At 43.8% G+C, this 12,327-nt stretch overlaps 1 long non-coding RNA gene across 1 annotated transcript in view; it reads right to left on the bottom strand.

Moving 5' to 3' along the window:
• LOC132249327 (uncharacterized) overlaps nucleotides 1-12,327 on the bottom strand; it is a 257,790-nt gene that overhangs the window by 57,808 nt on the left and 187,655 nt on the right. The window lies entirely within an intron of this gene.

Consider the following 12,327-nt stretch of genomic DNA (forward strand, 5'->3'; position numbering starts at 1 on the left):
AATGGTGCAAAGGCATGGTAATTTTTGTTCCTCATTTCTTCATAATCCTATTTTTCAAAATCAAAATGTCATTCAAAGTCAATGTTATTATGAACTTTCCTTTTGAAACTTGCTTATCAAGAGCAGATTGCATTATGTTTCTTATGCTGTAAACCCACTTGCTCATATCAGATTGCTAACTGTTATCTTGGCTGTTAATGTTTTTTTACTTTTCTATGCCAACTAGAAAAACAATAGTTACGTATGCAAGTAAAATAATTTAGTTAAAATCACAAGGAGCAAGGAGTGAGTATGAACCTCTTTCTTTTCTAATCTTACCATTTATTACAGGCACCCAACTAGAAGGCTCATTGTTTTATTTATTGTATGCCCAAGTACCCATCAACTAGGAGCAGCCTATAGTACGGATCTGGAGTAAGACTTAAACTCTCATCTCTGGATCCATAGCAAGAAACTTAAAACTGCTCTGACACAGTGCTCTAGCTATGTGGAGTGGCTGCCTGTTTGTAACTTTTTCTCTCTATTTCCCTTTTGGCCTGCAATTCATAAAGTCTGAAATTCACAATGTTTTATATGTATTATATATTATTATTGATAATGATTTTATAGTATATCACTATACACTATATACAGAGATATGTCCACAGTTTATACAAAAAATTCAAAATGTTTCTTCAGAACAAGTAAAAGCAAATAACCTGACACATCTAACAGTGAGCAGACATCAGTGTTGGATTAGGAAGAATATTGAGATACATGTAGGTCCTCACTCCCTCAGTTCAAACCCACATGGATATGGCCTGCCCCACAAAGCAGTCTAAATAAGCTATGCAATGTCATCAGTCATTTACACCAGTGTTGGTCAACTCTCAGCCCAAGGGCCAGACCATGTCCACAGAACCATGTCATCCAGCCCGTGTATGTCCCCATGAGTCTGGAAATTTGGCAGTGGAAAAGTGGTGGCAACTAATATTACCACTGCTCTCCCACTACAAAATTTCCAAGCCCTGTATGGCTGCCTCAGCCATGGCTGGGTTGGCTGAACTGGGCCCTGACCCTGTGCACCTGTGTCGCGCTTTGGGTGGGTTATTGCCATGTGCTGGAATTGGGTTCTGTGCTTTTGCTGTACACTGGGATTGGGTCCCAGCCTCACCCCATGTGCCACATAGGGCCCACAAACCAGATGTGGTCTGTGGACTGACCTGGCTCCATTCTTTGGCCCACAAGACAAAAAGGTTGGGTATCACTGATTCACACAATGCTTAGCTTCTCGTTATGTAAAAGTGGAACTGTTGTCCAAACTGTTAATCAAATTCTCAAGGTCTGTTCTCTTTACTGTATTTCAGGTGGTTGGAATCAAGTAAACACATGGACATTCTGTATGCAGAAAAGTTGCATAAATTTCAGGTTGTTGCATGCTCCACTGGGATCTTAAGTTCTAATTTTTTTATTTTCAAGTACTAAGAGGGGCCCAAACACAGTGGAACTTGGTTGGTTGGCTAGTTGGTAGAGCTGCAACGAGACAGTTTACAACAAGCTAGTGGAGGGTTGCTTTCAGATAGTTATCAAGGTTGTGGTCTTGGGTCCATGTTCTGACTAAAAAAAAAAGACGACCTCATCAGAGGGACATTCCTGTCTCAACAAGGGTTTTACGACAAAAGTACTAGAATTCTAATTTCCATTACCCCAATCCAAACTGAAAAGAATTGCTAAGTGTTTTCACAGTTCCAGTAAATTGCTGTCTTGACGCATTCCTCTCTGCATTGCATAAGCCCTTATTTTCTTTAAAGAATCACTTGACGTGTACATTTTTTCATGCTTGACCCATTTTAAAATTCACTATTATTATTTAAATCATTTTGAAACTTGAGTTATTAGCACTTTCAAGTCTATAATATTATACCACTGTTAGGAAATCAGGAACCATTTCATTTTACATTATGATTAAATACTTATTCTGTATACCTTGCTATTCAGTAGCATTCTCTATGCTGTGTGAATGCTCCATTTGCCTTATAGCAGCAAATCTCAGGAAGTCAATCCATTTGGTTACTTAAAAGTCCCTTATTATTTGTCATTCTGATGGAATCTATTCTGTTCCAATTCCTATACCATACCTATAGCCAGGATGCACGTCAGGCTCACCATTAAGTAATCTTTCCAGACTGACATGCTGGTATGTATTTATCCTGTGCAGATTAATCCTAACAGAACCAGCACATTAATGATCAGAGGATGTACCTTTATTGGCCTCACTGGAGCTGTGCTGATTTACATCTGAAGATTTGGACCCAGGTTTTTTGGTATTGGCATAGAATGAGAAATGCCCCAGAGCAGTTTTGTAAGAATTAGATGATTTTTTTTTGTGGCAAGTTCCAGGGCTCTAATTTGGAAGCAAAATGTTGATAGGAAAATCAGTACAATGGTAGATTGGCCTAGTAACTTTTAAGCATACATCAATGAATATACAGTAAAATAAAGCCTAATGTTTGATGATTAAACATGACAGAGCAGGGACAAAATGAACTCCAGAGATCAGGGAGATGTACATAGATGTTGGGTCTGCTCTGTTTCCCCAAAGGTACTGACTGCTCCAGAGAAACAGCTGCACAACATCCTTTCAGAGCTGATTCAGACCAGCTGCACTTGTAAGATGCATGCAATCAAACACAACTGTTTCAAATACAATTTTGTTTTGGGCTTTTTTTCCCCTTCCACAGCTATCCAGAGAAGTTCAAACTTACTGGAGCTATACATTGCTATGGCATAAAGGCAGAAGCTTCTCTAGCCTGAAGACAAAAATGTGAGTGTAGAGCTTTGTGCCCTACAAACATTTCTTGAAAAAGCCTAGAAACTAAAACAGGGAAAGCTTTAACATATGGGGTCATAAACTCCATTTGGATCTGTCCCCTACCCTAGTAATTTCAAAAGCTACCATTGAAAATTTCCTACCATGGATTGATTTCTCCTTGGGTAAATAGTTTCTATCCAACTTAATTTAGTACCAGCGTTTGTAAGATTGAATCAGTATCCCTTGATTGGATACAGCTTCACAACATCTAAGGTTTTTATGTAGGAGCTATCACCATTGTGTCTGAGTGCTTTAGAAAAGGTCAGAGCAAAATGATCTCTTGCTAGAGAAACATGACCCTGTATACAGGATTATTGGGAAGTTGTTTATTTTTTTATATTTGTTACCCTTTTAGTTCCTCACAACTTCATTTTACATGCCATCTTTCCTACAAGTTGCTTCCTCAAATGCATTTACAGAATTAAATGGCACAGTCTTAACTTATAGCTTACCACGGTAATAACTCTCTCTCTTCTTTCCTCTCAAAGAATGTGATCTGTGGATGAGCTTTTCTACTGACAAATATTCTTGTGTTGCAAAATCAGGTTATGCTTTCTGGTATATATTATTCATTGCTAGCTTTTCCTTCAGAAATGCATCCCCCTCCCTCCACCACCACCCCCCCCAACCCAAATTTGGATTGTAACCCTGAAGTTGCAAACTCCTGAGTTTCTGAAGAGAAATTTAACTTTTTCTTTTCTTGCTTTTGATTTACTTGTTAACTTCCCATATAAATAATGAAGATGCAATCACTTTTCTAAAGATTATATTCTGCCTTTACAACCTTAGATTCTGTTACTCCTCAGTTTAACAGAGAAAAAATTACTTGGAAACTGAACCTACACCTTTAAAATAATAAACATGAAAGCAGAATAATAAAAATGTAGTGTTATATTAAAATGATTTTATTTTATGCTGCCTTTATGTTTTCAATGTTTTAGGGGCCAATAGTTTTTGTACTGATGATATAACTTCATCACAGAAGTAGTTAATACAGAGAAAACTAGAGGTTTTGGTAGCTGAAATGGATTTGGGACTGCAAGGTAAGCATGAGCATTTTCTATCCAGGGATATATGAACATTGATGATGAGCACTGATTACTAACTCAGTTAAACTGGTCTGAGCTAAACTAGAAAATGAGGAACTAGTGTAAACTTCACAACATGAAAATCTAGATTCTGGATCAAGTTTAGTTGCAAGAGCTGGTTCTGCTCCACACTCCTGAACCACACAAATGCAGAATTCAGAGTACCCTAAAAATAATTAAGGTGTTGTGTTTATGTAGTTCTATTTGTAGAACTGAGTTGAATGCATTGAATTCTTGGCCCTCTGGTTCCCAGAGAGGACACAGGCATGTTGTAAGAGGATATTAATATAGAGTAAGAACTCCAAGGTAGAAGGTCATTCCTAAGCTCTGTGAAAGAGTTCTTGGAGCCTGATGTTTTTCTGTTCACCCTACAGTCTGCACCAGGGTGCTCAACCCACAGGCCAGATCCAACTCCTGGAGCTGTGTGACCTGACCCACAGAGTCCAGAAATTTGGTAGCAGGAGAGTGGTAGCAATTAACACAGCCAAATGTCGAGGCCATGTGAGTCAGATAACATGGTGGGATCTGGCTGGCACACATGGAGCCAGGGCTGAGGCAGCAGACCCAATCCAGAGTGCAGGGCCAAGACACTGGGCCAACATACATGGGGCTGTGGCCTGATCTGCTGCACAGGGCGGGGGCCATATCTGAAATGCCCTTGACCTGGCCAGATCTGGTCCACAAACTGACCCCGCACCACTCATCCAGCTTGCAGGGATGAAAGGTTGGGTAAGACTTGTCTATACCAGCTGTGGGCAACATTCAGCCTGTAGGCTGGATTCAACCTGTGGAACTGCAGGGCTTTGCCTGTGCCTGAGGTTGTGCCTGTGCCCATAGTGAGGCTGAATAGCATGGATCTGCACCAGGACAAAGAGCCTGCAGTTCTGCTTACACTATTGCTGCTTCTCTCCACACACCTGTCCCCCTTCCCCAACTGTGTGTGAGCACAGCTTCCAGACAGAGGAGTGTTGTGCCAATACCAGGGAGCTGGAAGCTTCTTCCCTGCTGCTACTGTTCCTCCCAGCCCCAGCCCCAGTGTCACTCCCCTCTGGGAGAAGTAGTGGCAACAGAGGTGCAGCTTCCAGCTGTGTGGCTCCAGTGATGGCACAGGGAAAACTCCTCGCTTCCCACTCCTGATGTGCTGCTGAAGACACCTGACCCACATTGGACCAGAGCCAGGTTGTTCTGGTCCATGGCTTGTAAAAGCTTGCTAGCCCCTGGTGTAACCCATTTATCAGAGAATCAAAAAAGCACTTTCCAAACCTGAATTAACGGAGTGCTGTAATAATTTTACAAAATTATTTTGCACATAATTATCTTGAGGAACACAGGCCCATGAGATTTGCCCAAGATGTCCTGATGATTAGCAGATGTGTCAAGGAAAAAAACCCAGGTACCCTGGCTCCTATTCTCCTTTCAGATCATTAGTACATTCCTTCTTCTTATGCACTGGAACAGCTGCATGTAGCACAAAACAATTGCTCTACAAGTAAAGGATTTAAAATATTTTTTTAAAGTAAATAACCCTGGAAAAGAAGAGCTATCAAGGTGATACGTTCCTGTTGCTTTATTCTGCACTTGTATATGCAGGTCTCACCCTGCAAATACACCCCAACACTTCTCATGTGATTGGGTTTAAGCTGCTGCTTCATATACCCAGCAAAAAAATAGAGCTATTAAAACCAACCTCAAAGGACACAGGACATTTGGAGTTTATTGAAACAGGTCTTTATCACAGGGAAAACCTACAGATTCATAACATCCTTTCTCTGTGGCCACAGCTCCTTGACAGCAGAACCAGACCTGTCAGTCAAAGCAGACTGAGAAGTGGACTCCCCTCCAAAGACCCAGCCAGTTCAGACCGTCTATGACAGCTCCAGGTAGGTTTCACCAAATCATCTCCTCAGATTAACAACAATCAAAGGGACATTTTTTTAAATCCTAAATTTCCCTTTGCTCCTCCAAATCTCTCTGGCACTGTCATTCCTTGATAATACAATGACACTGAAGAAGAAGTCACTTTTAAAATTCTGTTTTTATCATGACATGGCCAGAACTAGGCAGAAAATATCAAATATTGGTGAGAAGGCAGGGTAGAGGTACACGTAGACTAACTGGGTGCATTTACACAAAACACTATATCACTGTAGTGATGAGCTACAGCAACGTAGCTCATCGCTACAGCGACATAACTTCCGCAGGCACTAACCGTGATACCGCTGCTACTGCAAAGTAGTAATGAACTACTACACAGTAGCTCATTGCTACTGCACAGTAGGGTCAAAAACAACCCATGCACCACCAGGACTGCTCAGTACCAATGGGTACTGCGCAATCAGGGGCACGTGTAGATGTGCCCACTGAATCACAGATGCATAAGCTTCCATGAGCCTGAGCTCACTTCATCAGATGCTGACTCATGAAACCGTATACATTTCCAATTCCATTAGTCTATAAGGTGCATCTCTGCAATGCCTGACTTCAAACTAACCTGGTTAAATACCTCTCTCTAGTTATAAATATTAGTAATACAAAGAATGAATGGTACGGACATAGGAGAGGCATATTTAAACAGGCCCTCCCTCCTTCTGTGTTTTTTTTCTCTACAGACCCACAGGTGAGTCGGAAGGCACAGTCACCTTGAAAAGAAATGTAATTTATTACTGTGGAACAACATATCACCAACAGGACTGTGGAGGAAAGCCCAGATGCCTCATTATTTAGAGGATGGGCCTTTCTATCTGGGTAGAGGTCTATTAAGAAATCTTCCCCTGTCTCCTATTAATTGTTCTTATCCTGCTGTTGTTCTTATCTGGTTAAGGATAGGGAAAAAGAGAATGCACATGATGGAGTGGGACATGACCCTCGCTGCAAGCAGGGTGCAAATTAAGGGACAGCTTTGGAGGGACGGAGTTCCGTTCCCCACCCCTAAGAGATGAGAGTCCCCCCTCCCCCCCCGTAAGAGTTAAAAATCATAACCAGGGGGAGGGTCTCCAATTGGATTGCTCCTTCACTTAGGTGGACTTGTTAATCAATGAACCAGTTTAATTTTTTTGGCAGACCCCCCCACAAGATTTAAAGTATAATTCAAACCCTGACTGCAAGCTGCTGCATTCCAGTATCTGATGGCTGGGAGATATGGCCATGTAGCAACCTGTGTGTATGACCACTAGAAATTTGTACATGAGATTCAACCATTGTCAAAAAAAGGAGGTGGCCTGATTGGTGAGTAAGGGACAAAATTAAAGAGGCAGGGTAGACATGTTGCCCTATGGGGTCAGGCCAACTCTCAGGATCTCAATATTGCACTGTTAGACAGGAGGGTATGACACAATTGCACATATATGAACACACAAATCAATTAGGTGCATACACACGCACACTACCAGCTCATGCACATACACATCCAAAGCAGCCTAGGCACATGCATACTTATCACCAATTTAAGCACATACACTATATACCCCAAAAGTTAGACACAGATCACTAATTCATATATCATTCACACAATGCCATATATATATACACACACACACACACTCACCAGTTCACACACATACAACCCACCTAAGCATACACTCAGGTAAGTTCCTAACTTGGATGGTACAGTGTGTGTATGTGTGTGCTTGGCATACCTGGGATACTTGGGGGAAGGTTCAGGTGAGCGAGAGAGAGTTAAAGTGTAGGGAGTGAAAGTTGCCAGAACGGGATTAGAACCGGTGGACTACAAAGAAACTGGCTGAGGAACTGAGGCTTGGGTTTACTTAAGGTAGGCTGGGGCTGGAAACTGAGGCAGACAGCTGAGATATTAGGGGGGCAGATAAGTGGTGACAAGGAGGAGACAGCCAGGAAAGAAACTGAGGCAGAAACCTGGTTGCTCAGGGGAAAAGGAAAAGGCAGTGGGGATAAGACAGTGGCAAAGAAAGAGGGGGTTTGGAGGCAGAGAGGAGCTCAGGACAGTGTTGGAGGTGGCAGTGAGCCAGAAGCAGGAGAGGGAGAAATGAGACAGAAGTTAGAGGGGCCAGGAGCAGAGATTGGAGCAGGGCCAAACCATAGTAAAGCAAAACCCAACTTACGGGTCCAAATAACAGTTTTATTAAACAGTTAACACACTACACAGCCCCATGAAGGTACTGGTACACACACACACACACACACACACACACACACACTGGCAGCAGGAGAAAGAGACTCAGTGGAAGGGCTGGAGTCCAGATGGGAAAGAGAAGCAGAGTCCAAGTCCTTGGATGAAGAGGGGGTGGGGGTGATAGCTACCTATCCAGGCTGGAAAGGGGTCCTTGTCCAGTAGGTGTTGTCCAGATCGGGGTTGCCGGCAGGGCCTCTGGGTGGATAGGTGGTGTGGCATGGTGCTGGTCCAGATGGAGAGGGCATCCCACTAGGTCTGTCTTCACTACCCCTTTTTATAGGGGCAGACCTTGTGTGACCTAGTGACAGGAGGCATGCCCAGGCAAGGGTCAGCCTCTGGCATACTGAGCATGTGTGCTCCATGCAGGGATGTGCAGTTTCGGGTGTCTGTAATGGTGGGGTACAATGGTAGAGTTGCTGGTTCTGCAGGGTCTTTTGTCTTTCAAATGCTGGGGTCTTGGCTCTGTTCCTGGGTGAGGTCCGTGCTTCCTGGATGAATCAATGCGAGGTGATGGCCTGGTCATTACAGGTCATTCAGTAGAGGCCTGCTACCATTGTATTTCAGTCATTCCCAATCACTGTCATTCATCCAGGAACCAATTTACATGGGAGGGGTACATGACTCATACAGTTACAACACAGGGGATGCCCGGGCAGAGGACACAAGATGGAGACTTGACATACAAAATGGAAACTTGACATTACTTTGGTTCACTTACAAATGCAGGCCTAAACCATACAATATCCATATGAAACAATAAAAATCAATATGCAAATGATAATAATACAATATACAACAGTAAGAATCAATACAAACCTAATAATAACACTGTATGAAATAGTGGATATCCAAAACCAAAAACTTGCTACCAAAATAAATATGTTAAAGCTTATCCTAAGTCTGAATTCGCTTATGCTTGTCTATAGGGAATAGAGAGGGAGAAAAAGAAAAGACAGAAATAATTGGGGAAGGGGAGGGAATGCATACCTATCATATATATATGTATGTATGTATGTATGTATGTATGTATTAAAAAAGAAAAACTGGGGGTTTTGCTACAGACAGAGTGTTTGATAATGGTAATAGAGTTTCTTTGTGAAGTATTGGCCAAAATCCCATGATTCAGAAATCATGATGTAGGTGACTTAACATTTTTGGATTATCATAAAAAACAAGAGATTTTACATACATTTAGGAGTCTTTTAATTCATCAACTGGTACTTGAGCCTTACAGCTACTTTTACATTTTTCTCTGGAGTCACGTGGGCTGGAAAATGTGTACAACTCCAGAATCTGAGAGTTTAAGTTACACACCAGATATTGCAAGACTTGTAATAAAAACAGAAGTGTTAGCAGCACTGCTATGCTTATGTTGACGTTACCTTTCAATGACTATAGAATTGGGTAACTGAGAGTTTAGCCTAAAAATCTGTTTATTTCATAGATTCATAGACACTAGGACTGGAAGGGACCTTGGAAGATCATCAGGGGTAGGAAGTCAGCAGGGATCATAGGATCCCAGCAAGATAAACATCCAAAAGTCTCGTGAAGGTATTTAAAGTAGGTGCTTGAAACACCTCCGGCAGCAGTCTATTCCAAACCTTGGGGGCTCGGACAATAAAGAAGTTCTTCCTTATGCCTAGCCTGAAATGGTCATGGAGGAGTTTGTGACCATTCGACCTTGTCACCCCTTGGAGCGCTCTGGTGAACTAACATTCCCCTGGTGAACAACCCTGATAAACTTATAGGTGGCCACCAGATCACCTCTGAGCCTGCAATTTTCCATGCTGAAGAGTCCCAGGGCTCTCAGCCTGTCTTCCTAAGGTCTATTTTCCTGACCTCTGATCATGTGCATGGCTCTCCTCTGCACTCTCTCAAGCTTTTCCACATCCTTTTTGAATTGTGGAGCCCAAAACTATATGCAGTACTCTAGCTGTGGCCTCACCAAGGCTGAGTACAATGGGAGAATGGCATCCTGGGATTTGCTTGAGAAGCATCTATGGAAGCAAGCAAGCATTTTGCTCGCTTTACTAGCTGCAGCATCACATTCAAGGCTTATGTTCATCTTGTGGTCAATCATGACCCACAAGTCCCTTTTGTCCATAGTGCTAACCAGCGTAGCACTGCTGAGCCTATAAACATGCTGCAGGTTTTTCCTCCCAAGGTGGAGAACCTTGCATTTTTCAGTGTTGAACACCATCAGGTTCTCATCTGCCCATTTCCTGAGCCTGTCAAAGTCTGCCTGGATCACCGCCTGTCCTCAGGTGTGGATGCTTTACCTCAGAGTTTGGTGTCGTCGGTGAACTTGGCCAGTCCGCTTCTGACACCAATTGGTCTACATCATTAGTGAAGATGTTGAATAGTATAGGCCCTAGGACAGAACCTTGGGGGACCCCACTGGTCACAGCGCACCACAACGATTGACTTCTGTCTCCTGGGTCCTACCACAGAGCCAATTCCCCAGCCAGCGGATCATGGTGTGGCCGAGGCCGCAGTTAGCCATTTGCCAAGAGGTGATCATGGAATACCAGATCAAAGGCTTTTTTAAAGTCAAAATATATGACATCAATCTTTTCTCCCTTGTCTAGGTGATAGGTCACCTGGTCGTAAAAGGAAATGAGATTGGTCAAGCAAAACCTACCCACAACAAACCCATGCTGGCTATCCCTCAGGAAGTTGCTGTCAGCCAGTATGTTAAGGATGGCCTCTTTGATAATCTTTTCCAAGACCTTCCCTGGGATAGAGGTCAGGCTGATGGGCCTATAGTTTGCTGGATCCACTTTCCTCCCTTTCTTGAAGATGGGCACCACATTGGCCTTCTTCCAATATTCAGGCACTTCACCAGAGCACCAGGAATTCTCAAAGATCCATGCCGGGGCTGAGCTATGATGCTAGCCAGTTCCTTGAGTACCCTGGGGTGTAGATTGTCAGGGCTGGCTGACTTGAAGGTATCCTGCCTCTCAAGGTGTTCCTTCATGAGGTCAGCATTGATGGAGGATAAGGAATCTCGCTCACCCAGGCCTCCCTGTCCCATAATGGGCATAAGCATCCCATGTGACTGGTGAAAAACTGATGCAAAGTATGCATTTAGCAAGTTGGCTTTTTCGTGGGCATCGGTTGTCAGTTGTCCGATCTGGTTTAGCAGGGGTCCAGTGTTGCCCTTGCTTTTCCTCTGGCTCCCCACATATCTAAAGAAGGACTTTTTATTGTCCTTGATATTTGTAGCTAGCTGGAGTTCCATCACAGCCTTGGCTTTTCTGGTTTGTTCTCTGCAGGTCTGGACCAGTGCAGTGTATTCCTCCTTGGAGGTGGATCCAGTCCTCCATCCTTTGTAGGTCTTTCTTTTAAGACGCAGAAGGTCTGCTAGTTCCCCGGAGAGCCAAGGGGGCTGCTGTGCTCTTTTGCTGCCCTTCCTCCGAGACAGGATAGACTTTGCTTGCACATCCAGGATTGCTCCCTTGAGGAGCAGCCACTCATCCTGGACTTCCCTCCCCTTTGGGTTGTGGCCCTTTAGAGCCTCACTGACCAGCCTCCTTAGCTTGTTGAAGTCAGCTTTCCTGAAGTCAAGGACTTCTGTATTACTGACTGACTTGCCAGCTTTACGGTGGATGGTGAAAGTGATCAGCTCATGGTCACTATCACCCAGCTTCCCTTCGATCATTAGGTTGCTGATTAAGTCATCCCCTGTTGCCAGTACCAGGTCAAGCAGAGCTTTATGTCTGGGTAGTTGAAGTCTCCCATGACAGCCATGCACTGGGAGCCTGTGGCCTCAGCCAATTCCCTGGCGAACTCCTGGTCAAGGTCTTGACCCTGGGTAGGGGGTCTGTAGTAGACTCCCACCATAGTGTCCCCTGTGCCGTGTTCCCCATGGACTTTAACCCAGAGGATCTCAAGTCTTCCACCCTGGGCGCCAATGTCAGCTTGCAGGGACGCGTAGCTTTCCTTGACATAGAGTGGACAAAAGGGGCAGAGGTGTAGCTCACTCTTTCTCCTGTATAGGGTATAGCCATCTATACCCATGGCCCAATCATGGGTGGAGTCCCACCAGATCTCCGTTATCCTTATGACATCATAATTATTTGTGTTTAGCAGGAGGACAAGTTCTCCTGTTTATTCCCCAAGCTCCTGTCATTTGTGCATATGCATGCAAGTGTCCCCTTGGGGGCTCTTGCCTTGCCTACAGTTTGTTCTAGGGCTAGGGCAGGGGTGGGCTCCCTTAAGTGCCTTGGCCTGCTGGCTTT

The sequence above is a fragment of the Alligator mississippiensis genome, chromosome 3 (assembly GCF_030867095.1).
Source record: "Alligator mississippiensis isolate rAllMis1 chromosome 3, rAllMis1, whole genome shotgun sequence".
Classification (NCBI taxonomy): Eukaryota; Metazoa; Chordata; order Crocodylia; family Alligatoridae; genus Alligator; species Alligator mississippiensis.